Source organism: Gossypium arboreum, chromosome 13 (genome assembly GCF_025698485.1).
Source record: "Gossypium arboreum isolate Shixiya-1 chromosome 13, ASM2569848v2, whole genome shotgun sequence".
NCBI classification, from domain to species: Eukaryota; Viridiplantae; Streptophyta; class Magnoliopsida; order Malvales; family Malvaceae; genus Gossypium; species Gossypium arboreum.
In genome coordinates, this window is record NC_069082.1 from 62,954,289 (window position 1) to 62,968,223 (window position 13,935).

The window sequence follows — 13,935 nt, forward strand, 5'->3', positions numbered from 1 at the left end:
TACTTGGGAACAAATGACCGAGAAATTTTTACTAAAATATTTTTTGCCGGCTAAAACGGCTAAATTACGTAATGATATCTCTTCTTTTGTGTAGATGGATTTAGAAACACTTTATGATACATGGGAGAGATACAAGGATTTATTGAGAAGGTGCCCTCACCATGGGTTACCGCTTTGGCTGCAAGTACAAACATTCCACAATGGTCTGAATCCCTCGACTCGGCAAATGGTTGACACAGTTGCTGGCGGAACAATCAACAACAAAACACCTGAAGAGGCTTATGAATTCATTGAAGAAATGTCACTGAATAACTATCAGTGGCAAGTCATGAGGATTAAGCCAACAAAAATAGCTGGCGTTTATAACGTTGACTCAGTTACTATGCTGTCAAATCAGGTAGAACTTCTCAATAAAAAGATTGATGGTTTACTTGGTTCTACGTAGATACATCCAGTAATGAGGTGTGACTCAAGCGGAGGAGGTGTGCATACATAATATCAATCCTTCAATCCCACAACCGGAGAGGAACAAGTCAACTATATGGGTAACAATAGCTTTAGATCTCAAAATAACCCATACAGTAATACTTATAATGCAGGTCGGAGGAACCACCCAAATTTCTCCTAGGGTGGTCAAGGAAATCAAAAGCCACAAAATCCTCAGGGTTTTCAACAGCCACCTTATCAACAAGAGAAGAAACCGAACCTTGAAGAGATGCTCTCAAAATTCATATCAATGTCAGAAACCCGTTTCCAAAATACTGAGACAACACTTAAAAATCAACAAGCATTAATCCAAGGACTCGAAACTCAGATAGGCTAGCTATCCAAACTAATCTCCGAACGACCACAAGGTAGCTTACCAAGTAATACTGAACCTAACCCAAGGGAACACCTCAACGCAATTAGTACTCAAGATAAGGAAGGATTCATTGCACCTGAGCCAGAATTGATGCAAGGAACTGTGGTGAGCAAAGGTAAAAGTGAGGTAAGTCATAAAAAAACAGTGAATGAAGAATATAGACCTCGTGTCCCATACCCTAATGCAACAAGGAAAAACCGCTCAGACGAACTATTCGGTAAATTCCTCAAACTTTTGAAAAAATTACATATTAACTTACCGTTTATTGAAGCTTTGTCGCAAATGCCAAATGCAATGAAATTTTTAAAAGAGATTTTAGTAAATAAGCGGAAGTTGGATGAAGCATCGCATGTGGAGATAAATGTAGTCTGCTCAGCTATTCTACAGAATAAGCTACCCTACAAATTGAAAGGTCCAGGGAGTTTTACAATTCCTTATTTAATTGGTAGTTTAGATATAAGTCATGCATTAGCTGATTTAGGGGCTAATATTAACGTTATGCGTTACAAAATGTTTAAGCAACTAGGTCTTGGGAAACCTAAATAAATTAGGATGAGCATTCAATTAGCAGGTAAAACTATAGGATTCTCTAGGGGTATTATTGAAGATGTACTCGTGAAAGTAGATAAGTTCATATTCCCCGTTGATTTCGTTGTTCTAGACGTAGAGGAGGATAATAACACCCCTTTAATTTTAGGAAGGCCCTTTTTAGCAACTGTTAAAATAATTATTAATGTTGACACAGGTGAGCTTACACTTCGTGTGGGAGACGAAACGATCACCCTTCAAGCTCGTAATTCTGGCATCACATTGAACATTGAAGGTAATAGTCCACGCCAATCTACTAAAACTAACAATATGACTTTGTAGAAATTAAGCTTCAAAGAAGTTCACGAACCATGTTCCAGAAATGACAGAGGACACATTCATGAAGAACGAAGGCTACGGATAGAGGAGCTAGACGAATGGCGAGCACACAAACCGAGAACACATGATAAACTGAAACTACGCCAAAATAAGTCCGATACCTCTCCTCATCAACTTAAGGTTGGCAATAAAGTCTTACTAGATGTCACAGATCCCCACATTGTCACTACCACACCGAATGAGGAAATCCCTCTTACGGTACTCAGTATTTTTCCATTCGGAACGATAGAGGTGAGTCACCCCAAGTTCGGCACTTTTAAGGTAAACAACACCTGATTAAAACCCTATTTTGATGAGATTGATAGCAGGAATGAGGAAATCCCTCTTACGGTACTCAGTATTTTTCCATTCGGTACGATAGAGGTGAGTCACCCCAAGTTCGGCACTTTTAAGGTAAACAACACCTGATTAAAACCCTATTTTGATGAGATTGATAGCAGGAATGAGGAGTATAAACTCCTCGAACCACCCTGACCATTCACTAGAGAGGTAAGTCGAGCTTAGACTATAAATAAGTGCTTCTTGGGAGGCAACCCGAACACTAACATATTTTGATTTCTTTATTTTTAATTTCTAACACTTTGAATCATTAACTTTATCTTTGAATTGCAAAGTTTTTCAGCACACACGGCCAGCCACACGGGCGTGCCTAAAGCTGTGGCAAAACAGGGGAAGAGACACGACCGTACGATATGGCCGTATGGAAGCAGGACATGATTTCCTCAAAACACGGGATGCGATAAATCCCCATAGCCGTGCGACATGGCCGTGGGTGAACTTAATAGGTGAACACAGGCATGGGAATGGAAAAACACGGGTGTGCCAAGGATAAGACTCGATTCTGTTTCTTCGACATGGGCGTGAGGCACGCCTGTGCTGTTAAGCCGTGGACAACAATACACGGGCGTGGTACCCTAACACACGGGCGTGGGAGAAGCGAACAAAGCTAGGCACGACTGTGCGACATGGCAGTGTGCCACACACGCTCAAGACACACGGGCGTGGGATAATAGCTGGGCATGACCTAAATTGCAAAATTTGAAATACGCGGGCTCACCTTTAGAGTACACGGGCGTGGGCCTAGGCCGTGTGCACCTCCACTATATAAGCAAATTACTGTTCATTTTCTTCTTCATTTCAAAACCCTAGAAAAAATCTCCCTTTCTCCACTCCCTAATCCCTATTCCGGCTACCATTCCCTAGATTCTCACTTTCTCAACCCCCAAACCACCCTAAACTCCACTCCCCCTGCATTAATCCTCACTTTCTCCTCTCTTTTCCTTCCATTTTTCCTCCACACAGCTGTATCCCCACGCCACACACCCGTGCTCGCCTCCAACACGCCCGTGCGCCACCCTACAACAGCTTTTGGTTCACTTTCTAAACCTTGTTTTTCCAATTTGCATTACTGCATTGGTATTCTATATGCCTTACACAGATATTGTTACTGTTACCAAATTGTTCTGAATAATTTAGTAATTTGCTTTAGTATTTTCTACATTTGAACTGTTAAAGCTACTAAATAGCATATGCTAGTTTTAGGACTCTTGCTTAACTGATGATGCATCTTTGATTCCAGTAAATGTTTCTGAATAATCATATAAAATTTTCACTTCTCGCTTGATATTGTTAAATGTTAACACATATTGGACGTGCTATATCAATGCTCATACATTTTCAGGTACATTATGTCATCATCGAGAGGCAAGAAGGCCGCGGTCCCATCCTCAAAGAGACGTCGGGGACCAGGTTCTTCCTTGGTACATGCTACAGTCAAAGTTGGCACTCATTCCTTGAGTTTTCGCAAGCTTCGCAGGAGGAGCTATTTCAGATACTACGCGCGCGACCCCTCACTATAGGTTGCTGCATCGACTGGGCTGCCGTAGAGCAAGTCCAGCTAGCTGATGCCCTCCGCGCCCTCTTGTCCACAGACCCATGGGAACGGTTCTTCGCTATTACCGAACCCACTTATTTAGAGCTAGCTTTAGAATTATGCTCTACTTTTCATTTACAGGTGGTGATGACGAACAATGACGACCCCGGTACCATTCACTTCTGATTAGGTGGTCTAGTTCACACGATGAGTGTCCCAGAGTTTGGTGTCGCTCTGGAACTTTACACCAATGAGTTTATGGAGGAGGAGGACATGAATACACTACCACGCAATATCCACATTTCTCCCTCCTTGTGCTGGAAGGCTTTGGCACCACTCTCTTCCACCTACGACCCCAGCTGCTCGAAGGCCTCAGCTCTCGCCCCTTCTCTATGATATCTCCATGCCATGTTAGAATACACCTTGACCGGAAGGAGAGAGAGCACCGACGTCGTCAACACCTACGACGCCTACTATTTATAATTCAAGGCGAATGCACACGTGACTGACTTGGCATATTTCATTGCTTTCTCCATTCGCCATTAGACCGAGCGGCATCGGAAGGGAGTAATCTCTATCGGACCCTACGTGACATGCCTTGCTAGACACTTCAGCCTCCTCAACACCGTGGCCTAGTCATAAGCGCTTACACTGATAGGTCAGATGTCCCCACAAGGCATCACGACTATGTTACACATAAGGATGATCGAGCACCGATGTGGGACCGATCCTCCTCAGTACCGTCTCACTCATGCCATTGACGAAGAGGATCTTGAGGACATTCCTGATTATGTCCCCCCACAGTACGAGGAGCCTTCTACTACGCCACCTAGGGAACAACCAGTTTATGCAGCTGCTTCATTGGCACACCTTTCCAACCGACTCGCTCACTTCGAGCAGTATTGCACTACACAGTTCGAGATGATTCACGAGCGAGATCGGCGACGTGATAGGCAGATGGACGACATGCAGGCCATGATGCAGTAGCTGTGCCAGCGCTTTCACATTGCCACTCCAACGCCACCACCTGAGGGCCCTACTGACGAGGATTATTGAATCCTCTTATCTTTTTATTTTTATTTTTATTTTATTTTCATTTCAATTTTATTATTTTCTTTTGCAAGACATATCTATATTAGTAAATTTTACTTTCTTCATTTTTCTGGTATTTCTAACAAGTAATCCCACTACGCTCTCTTCCACACCAACTCTTAATAAGTTCTTCATGATTCTACAGACTTCCAAGCAAAGCTGCTAGGAATATGTTACGGAATGAGGAAACAAATAGGGAACAATACCGAACAAGTGCCATGTTCAACGACCCAATTTCTTCATCTAGCCAAGAACAGTGGCAGCTACCACTTTCCCTAAACACTTCAGCCTCAGAATCAAGCTCCGCATCTATATAACAGGGAGTTTCACCTCTTTCCCTCTTATGATTTTCTTTATTCTGAATATTCTATCTTTGTACATTGAGGGCAATGTACATCTTAAGTGCCGGGGGGGTGAACATGAACATGATGCCTAACTTTTTGCATTATCTCAAATCCCTGAATTTGGTCTTGTGCTTAAGTGATTTTCTCGTAATATTGATCGAATGAATTATGAGTAATCTATAATTATTGTTGATATGTCATGAATTAGACCATGGGAATTATGCATGATTATTTGATTATAGGGCATTAGAGAATCGAGCATGATAAGTTGATATTTTGAGAACTAAAATATTTAGACTATTTTCCTAAATTGAGGTATTACTTGAAATCTTAAGTATACAGGAATGACATCACAAACCCAAATTTTTGGTGAGATTTTTGAGCCTTTTAAGCATATAGCTTTCTTTCTTGCTCACTTCTTTTGTGGTTTGAGTACGTCAACATTGACCTGTCATTCTAGAACTTGCTTCGATTATACATGTCGAGATCATACATATGATTTGATATACTGAGATGATAAAGGCACTTAGGATTTAACCCACTTACTCCATAAAAAGCCTTCCCACATAATTAAACCCTTAGTGAACCCCCTTTGAGCCTACTAACCTTTTTTATTGATTAACCCTCATCATTAACCCATTAACCCATTATTGTTGAAATCCTCTTACTTAAATTACCCTTTTTTATCGAGATTAAATTTAATATTGTTACCTCACTATGTTCACCATTTTTTGTTACTGAATCATGAAGTATGATTTCTATATTGTACTGACTTGATTTGTTCTAAAAAAATAAAGAGAGCTCGTGTAATATAGTTCTAGATATTTGTTTGTGATTCAGTAATTAAGTTTTTGATAGTGGGGTAATATATTGAAATTATCTCGATTCTAACCTTTTTCTTTTCAGCTTGTATCCATACCTTTTACCTAAACCTCGTTACAACCATGCAAAGACCTTTTGATTTGTGTATCATATCATTTACAAGTAGTGGAGATTTGATTTTCATGCAAGCCTATGGTAATAACTTCTCATGTTAGATAACCGAGTGCTTAATCTTGAACCTTAAACACTTTGAGTGATTTGAGTGAATCTTTAGTGAGGATGTCATCTCTTGTATATTTAGGACTAAAGTTAATTAGTTGGAGGAAGGAGATTACCTATAATTTTATTATCAAAATATTTGATTTAGATTGTTTGAGGCTTTTAATGCCCCTATAGTTGAATTCTCACTGTATGATTTTTCGTGGAATAGTTTGTAACATTATCAGAAATGATTATGTGATTGAAAGGAAGGAATTCTAGCAATAAATGAGAGTTTTGCTTGAGGACAAGTAAATGCTTAAGTGTGGGGGTATTTGATAAACGCCAAATTATACATATTTTTACCCCAAATACTTAGCATATTTATGGATGTTTATTACTAGATTTGTGGATTTTGGTGCTCTTAATCTGGTTATTTCATGTTTTGTACTCAGGAGAGCACCAAGAGTCAAAAGGAGCCAAAAACGAGTAAAAAAGTGACAAAACGGACCAAATGGAGAAGATGACATGGCCTAAGCCTTGCCACACGGGCAGCTCACACGCCCGTGTCTTTTGAGGGTGTCAACCAAGGCTTTCACGATTCACATGGCCTGGCCATTAACCCATACGGCCGTGTGCAATTTAACAGATCAAACACGGACTGGCAATCACGTCACACGGCCATGGCACACGGGCATGTCCCTTTCTCAATTAGTTGTATTTTACACGGAAAAGGATACTTAGGGAGGAAGAAAGCCAATCCAATGCCTATATAAACACCCTACGTATGACTTAGAGAGGGGCCCCCTCCTCCAGAACTTTTTTGGAGTACAGTACCACACGCCGAGAATTACTTGAAGGAAGCCAAATGATCCATCCCAAAAGTCGGAGCTACTCTAATACTGAAGATCTCTCTCAGAATTCCTTCAGGGGTTTTAGAGTTTTCTTTATGTTTTGTTATTTTCATACTTTTGAGATGTACTCTTATTTTATTATGAACTAAACCCCTTAGATACCTAAGGGGGTTGAAACCTATGATGGATCTTGTTATTATTATCTGAATTGTATTATAAATACTTGATTTGTTCTTAATTATGTGTTCTTAATGCTTGAGTTAATATTCCAGGTATTGATTCATGATTTGATGTGCTTATGTAGAGGAGCAAAAGTCCCTATCTAAGAGTAGATTTGGCATAATTAAGCAGAGTTGATCGAACGCCTAGAAATAGAGTTACGAGATTTTACCGGATTAGGGTGAAACCTAATATGGGAGTCCATAGATCGATTTACTGCTTCCCTAGGGGTTTTAATTAAGAAAGAGATTTTGATTAATTCAACTGAGGGTTAGACAGTATTAGTCTCGAAAGAGATAATAATATAGGTTAGAGAGTCTCACGGATCAAGTCAAGTGAATAAATCGTCTGGTTCAGAGTCAGATAACAAGTGAAATCTAGGTGGATTCCTCCTTGGGTGTCGTCTTTATCAATTACTTTTCTACAAGTCTTTTTCCAAATTTTCTCTTCACTTTAGTTTAACTAGTTAATTAGTTTAGTTAATTAGTTTAATAAACAACCCCTCTTTATTTCTAGGTTAAATAATAAAAAGATAGTTATTACTAGTACTTTTAGTTCCCTTGGGTACGATATCCCAGTCTTGCCATCACTATACTATTGTTCGATAGGTGCGCTTGCCTTTTCATCGTGATAATGGTTAGTCTAGGTTTGATCTTCATTATAAATATTTATTACTTGTTATGAATCACGCGATCAATCTTCTCCCGATGTGATCACCGGTACATTTTCTCTCTATGATAATACTGTTATTGCTTTGATTGACCATGGATCTACTCATTTGTATGTGTGTATGAAATTGGTGTCTAGCATGAACATACCTGTTGAGTCTACGGAGTTTATGATTAAAGTGTCAAACCCTCTAAGCAAGCATGTGATAGTCAATAAGGTATGCAAGAGATGTCCTTTGATAGTTAAAGGTCACTGTTTTCCGGTAGATTTGATGTTATTACCATTCAATGAGTTTGATGTCATTTTGAGTATGGACTAGTTGACACTCTTTGATGCTGTAGTAAATTGTAGGCAAAAGGTTATTAAATTGAAATGTGAAAATGGTGAAACTCTTCTAGTTAAATCAGATAAACCGAAGAACTTGCCTATTGTGATATCCTCAACGTTTGCCCAGAAATGTTTGAGAAAAGGTTGTGAGGCTTATTTGGATTTTGTAATGAATACTAAGGAGTCTGAGTTGAGGGTTGAGTCAATGCCAGTTGTAGGTGAATATGTGGGTGTATTTCCGAAAGAATTTCCCAGTTTACCCCCTAATAGAGAAGTTGAATTTGGTATAGAGCTAATGCAAGGGAAAATGTCTATTTCGATTGCTCTGTATCGAATGGCTCTGACTGAGTTGAAAGAATTAAAGTCACAATTGCAGGAGTTGACCAACAAATGTTTTGTGAGACCAAGCTTTTCATCGTGGGGTACTCCGGTGTTATTTGTGAAAAAGAAAGATGGATCCATGAAGTTGTGCATAGATTACCGGCAGTTAAATAAGATGACAATCAAGAATAAATATCCGTTACCGCGGATTGACGACTTGTTTGATCAATTGAAAGGAGCAGTATGGTTTTCTAAGGTGAACTTGAGATCCGGCTACTATCAACTGAGAGTAAAGAGTCAGATATGCCTAAGACTGCTTTTAGGATGAGGTATGGTCACTACGAGTTCCTCGTCATACCTTTTGGCTGAACAAATGCACCCACCGTGTTTATGGATTTCATGAATAGAATATTGGGCCATATTTAGATAAGTTTGTCGATGTATTTATCGATGATATTCTAATATATTCTAGAGATAAGGTAGAACATGTTGAACACTTGAGAACCATTCTGCAGACTCTGAGAGACAATCAGTTGTATGCCAAGTTTAGTAAGAGTGTGTTTTGGCTTCGAGAAGCCAGATTTTTGGGTCACATTGTCTCGAGTGATGGCATTAGGGTTGATCCCAGCAAGGTTTTTGCTATTGTTGAAAGGAAACCACCAAAGAATGTGACCGAGGTTAGAAGCCTTTTGGGTTTGGCTAGTTATTACAGGCGATTTGTAAAAGACTTCTCTATGATTTCTACTTCCATGACGAGGTTACTGCAAAAAGAAGTTAAGTTTGAATGGTCGGATAAGTGTCAGCAAAGTTTCGAGAAGTTGAAGAAGTTGTTGACTGAGGCTCCAGTATTAGTACAACCGGAATCAGGAAAGGAGTTCGTAATTTATAGCAGTGCTTCTCTAAATGGCTTGGGATGCGTGCTTATGCAGGAAGGCAAGGTTGTAGCTTCACGAGAAGAATTATCCAACACATGACCTAGAGTTGGCCGCCATATTATTTGCCTTAAAGATCTGGCGGCATTATTTGTTCGGAGAGATATGCCACGTATACACCGATCATAAAAATCTTCAGTATTTGATAACTCAGAAGGATTTAAATCTGAGACAACAGAGGTGGTTGGAACTATTAAAAGATTATGAGTTGATTATCGACTACCATCTGGGTAAGGCGAATATGGTCGCAGATGCATTGAGTAGAAAATCATTATTTGCACTGAGAGCAATGAACGCCCAATTGGCCTTGTCACAGGATGGTTCGATTCTAGCTGAGTTAAAAGTTAGACCGACGTTTCTCCAAGAAATTTTTGAAGTTCATATAAGTGATAGTGAATTGCTAGCCAAGAGAAAACAGTGTGAATCGGGTGTTGAGTTGAATTTTCAGATTGATTCCGATGGTTGCTTGAGGTTTCGAGGTAGGATTTGTGTTCCTAAGGACACTAGGTTGATTCGGAATATTTTACTTGAGGCACATAGTAGTTGTTTGTCAGTACACCCCGAAAGTACGAAAATATAAAATGATATGAAGAAAATATAATAGTGGCTGGGGATGAAAAGGGACATTTCAGAGTTTGTGTCAAAATGCTTAGTATGCCAACAAGTTAAAGCCGAACTCCAAGTATCTTCGAGTTTACCTCAGCCTATCATGGTCCCCGAGTGGAAGTGGGATCAGATTACTATAGAATTTGTGACGGGTTTGCCAGTAACTCCGAGGAAGAAAGATGCCGTATGGGTTATGGTTGATCGACTGACAAACTGGCTCACTTTATCCTGGTGTGAACGGACTTTTCACTTGATAAATTAGCTAACTTAAACATTTCTAAGATTGTAAGGCTTCATAGAGTACCCTTGTCGATTGTTTCTGTAACATCCCTAACCCGTATCCTTCACCGAACTAGGGTTAAAGGCATTACCAGATGAATCGGAACATTTAACTTTCATTTCATATTCATCAAAGCATCAGAGAACAACATCAATATAGAGTTCCTTATATAGGTCACCGAGACCTTAAACATGCTTTAGAAAAGGATCAGGACTAAACCGAACACATACAGAATTTTTTTCCAAAACTTAAAAATTTTTCAAACAAGTACAGGTCACATGCCCGTGTGAACAGGCCGTGTTCCTCACACGGCATTAGACACGTCCATGTGTCTAGCCCGTGTCAAAATAGGGCATACATATTGACTTGATCACATGGCCACAAGACACACCCGTATGCCTTGGTCGTGGTCGAATCTGACTTACTTCACACGGCTAGCCACACGCCCGTGTGCCTTGGCCGTGCTTGAGCTTGACTTATAATTGTAGGGTACCCTAGGGGACACACGGCTGAGACACACGCTCGTGTCTCTGCCCGTATGGACAAAAATAGACCATTTGATTAGCCAATTTGCCACCCCAATTTGGGTCAACCTACAAGCAAAGGAACAAGCATATTTGCTCAACCAATTCAGCCAAATACAATACAAAAATATAAGCCATTCATACCATAACATTATCAATCATTTACATACTCATCAACCTTACCAATTTATACTAAAACATAAGTTAAGATCATATCAAAACCATCATTCAATCTCATGCCATGAACTTACCAAACTTACCATCTCTTTTAACCAACCAAAACATACCAGAATTTAATATTGGCATCACATATTATATACCATTATCAACTATAAGTTCAAACAAAAACTAGCCAAATCACATGGCTATACATGCCATACTTCAAAATATACAATTTCAAAATACTAATATGATATTCGATAGTGTGGTGACGATCCTTGATGATCCCCGAGCTTGCAGTAGCTTCGATATCTATAAAACAATACAAATACACATAATGTAAGCTTTCAAAAGCTTAGTAAGGACGTACTAAAAAAAAATTCATCAGTAGAGTATAAAATATAAAACATCAACATATAAGTATTTATGAATTCTCAAAACATCTATCTAATTATACCAACTCCATCCACATGTTTATACCATTTCAATAAACTTTATATACATAGTACCATCTACCACATAGGTATTATACGTACCGGAACCTTCCTATATTCATTCATTTTCATTCTCACCTCTCGTTTAGGATATTTTAAAACTTTCTGAAGATTATTCATGCTATAACCATTCGCACACTTAGTGCCTTAAGGGTTAGCCGAAGCTATAATAATTCCACACACTTAGTGCCATCTAAATTAACTGAAGCTATATCGGTATCGGACTATATCGGTATGCACACTTAGTGCCTCAAGTAGCCGAAGCTAGTTTGAACCGCACACTTAGTGCCAAATACAACTAATTTATCATCGTATTCATCCAAACCAAATATATATACAATCTATGTATCATCAAAGCATCAAAATATACTTACACATCAGAATTTGTCGACTCGGATCGTCTACTCTATAATCTTCAACTTCCCTCAGTCTAAATCTGAATTCCTCTTTTCTTGATCTATATGTATTCAAAATTAACCCTTTTATTCACCAAATCATTCAAAACAATCCATAGACACATATTTAGGGTATTTTGCAAACTAGCCCTCACATTTTCACATTTCGACACTTTAGTCTCTAATTCACAAAATCACAAAATACACAAAATTTGCTTGTACACAAGCTTAGACAAATTTTCATAATTCTCATACAAGTCCATACACTTAATTTATTTCACATTTTATTCCCTTAACTTCTCATTTTCACAATTTAATCCCTAATATGCATATTTACTCAAAATCACTTTACAAAACATGTATATCAAGAAGCTTTCATAATTCATCATTTAACATCACAAAACTCATGAATTCATCAATGGCATCTCATCAAATCATCAACAATTTCATGGATTCACTCATTGGCTAGCTAGAGCACTTAACAACGATCACAAAAACATAGAAATTATTAAAAATTGAAACAAAAACATACCTCAATTAAGCTTTGAACTACCCGAAAATCTAAAACTCTTTTTCTTTTCATTTCTTCTTAAATTTTCGGCACCAACAACATATAATGCCTATTTTTCATGTTTCATTTTAGTTATAATTCATTTAATAATTGTTTTACCATATTACGCTTGCATTAAAACATTAATATGCTATCAACTAATGTCCACTAATGTCATTTAATCATAAATTTGGTCAAATAACCTCATAAGGACCTCATAATTATTAAGGCAATTCAAATAGGCACTTTTAAAATCTAGCACACAGCTTTTACATTTTACGCGATTAGGTCATTTTTCAAAATTAAGCACACAAACATTCAAATTTTCATACGAGACTTTCACATATACTCATTCATACATCATAAACTCGAAAAATAATATTTAAATATTTTTTTAACTCAAATATGTGGTCCCGAAACCACTATTTCTACTAGGATCTAAATCGTACTGTTACAATTCTCCCCTCTTAGGGATTTTCGTCCCAAAAATCTTACCATTGAACAGATTCAGATATTGTTGTTTTATAGAATCTTCAGGCTCCCACGTGGCCTCTTCAATACCATGTTGATGCCACATCACTTTAACTAACGGAATTTTCTTATTTCATAGCTCTTTAACCTCGCGAGCTAAAATACAGATTGTGTAATAGCCCAAAATTGGGTCTAGTTGGAACAGAGGTTTCGGGACTGCAAAATCTGAGATAGAAATAATTATTTTATGATTATTTTAGATCTATGATATTATTTCATGATTGTGTGAAAATTTCGTGAAGAAATTCTATGCATAAAGTGCTCTATTTGAAGTTAGGGACTAAATTGAATAAGTTGCAAAACTTGAATTCTAGAAGTTTCTAGTATGAAATTGCTTTGAAACATTAATTAGGAGGTCTTAAATATCAATTTGACCAATTTCTAAGTGATGGACAAAAATTGGACATGGATGGAATTTTTGAAAGTTTAGTAAGGAAGGGCATTTTGGTCTTTTGGTAATTAAAAGAAATAAAAAGGGAAAATAAAGCCAAAATTGACTCATCTTTTTCATGGATGCCGAAATTAGCATGGGGGAAGCCATGGATAGGGTTTTCAAGCTTTCCAAGCTCAATAGTAAGTCCATTCTAACCCCGTTTTTCAAGTTCTTTATGTTTTTGAAATCCCGATAATTTGATTAAGCTTATTCTAGCAATAATTTAAGCTAGGGTTCATATTTGGAAAAATACCCATAGGTGAAATGTGTTTATTTTTCTGTTTTATGATAGAATATGAGGTTTTAAATTATGTTAGACAACTTGTGCTACTCGGTTTTGAGTAAAAACGAGTAAAAAGGCTTAATCGGTAAAAATACCTAATAGTCATAAGTATATGTTAGAGTGAGAATTTGATGTTGCCATAGAAGGGAAAAGTTATCAGCATGTCATAAAACATAAGAATAAGGGATGAAGTTTAATTCCCGAGCCTAGGGGCAAAAGTGTAAATATGCAAAAGTTTAG

The 13,935-nt window shown here is 38.0% G+C and overlaps 1 non-coding gene across 1 annotated transcript; it reads right to left on the reverse strand.

Annotated features, from left to right (window-relative positions):
* Positions 1–61: 61 nt before the first annotated feature.
* On the reverse strand, positions 62–168 carry LOC128287518 (small nucleolar RNA R71). Its single transcript, XR_008278217.1, has one exon. It is a non-coding gene; the product is annotated as a small nucleolar RNA R71 (small nucleolar RNA).
* Between the last annotated feature and the right edge of the window lie 13,767 nt (positions 169–13,935).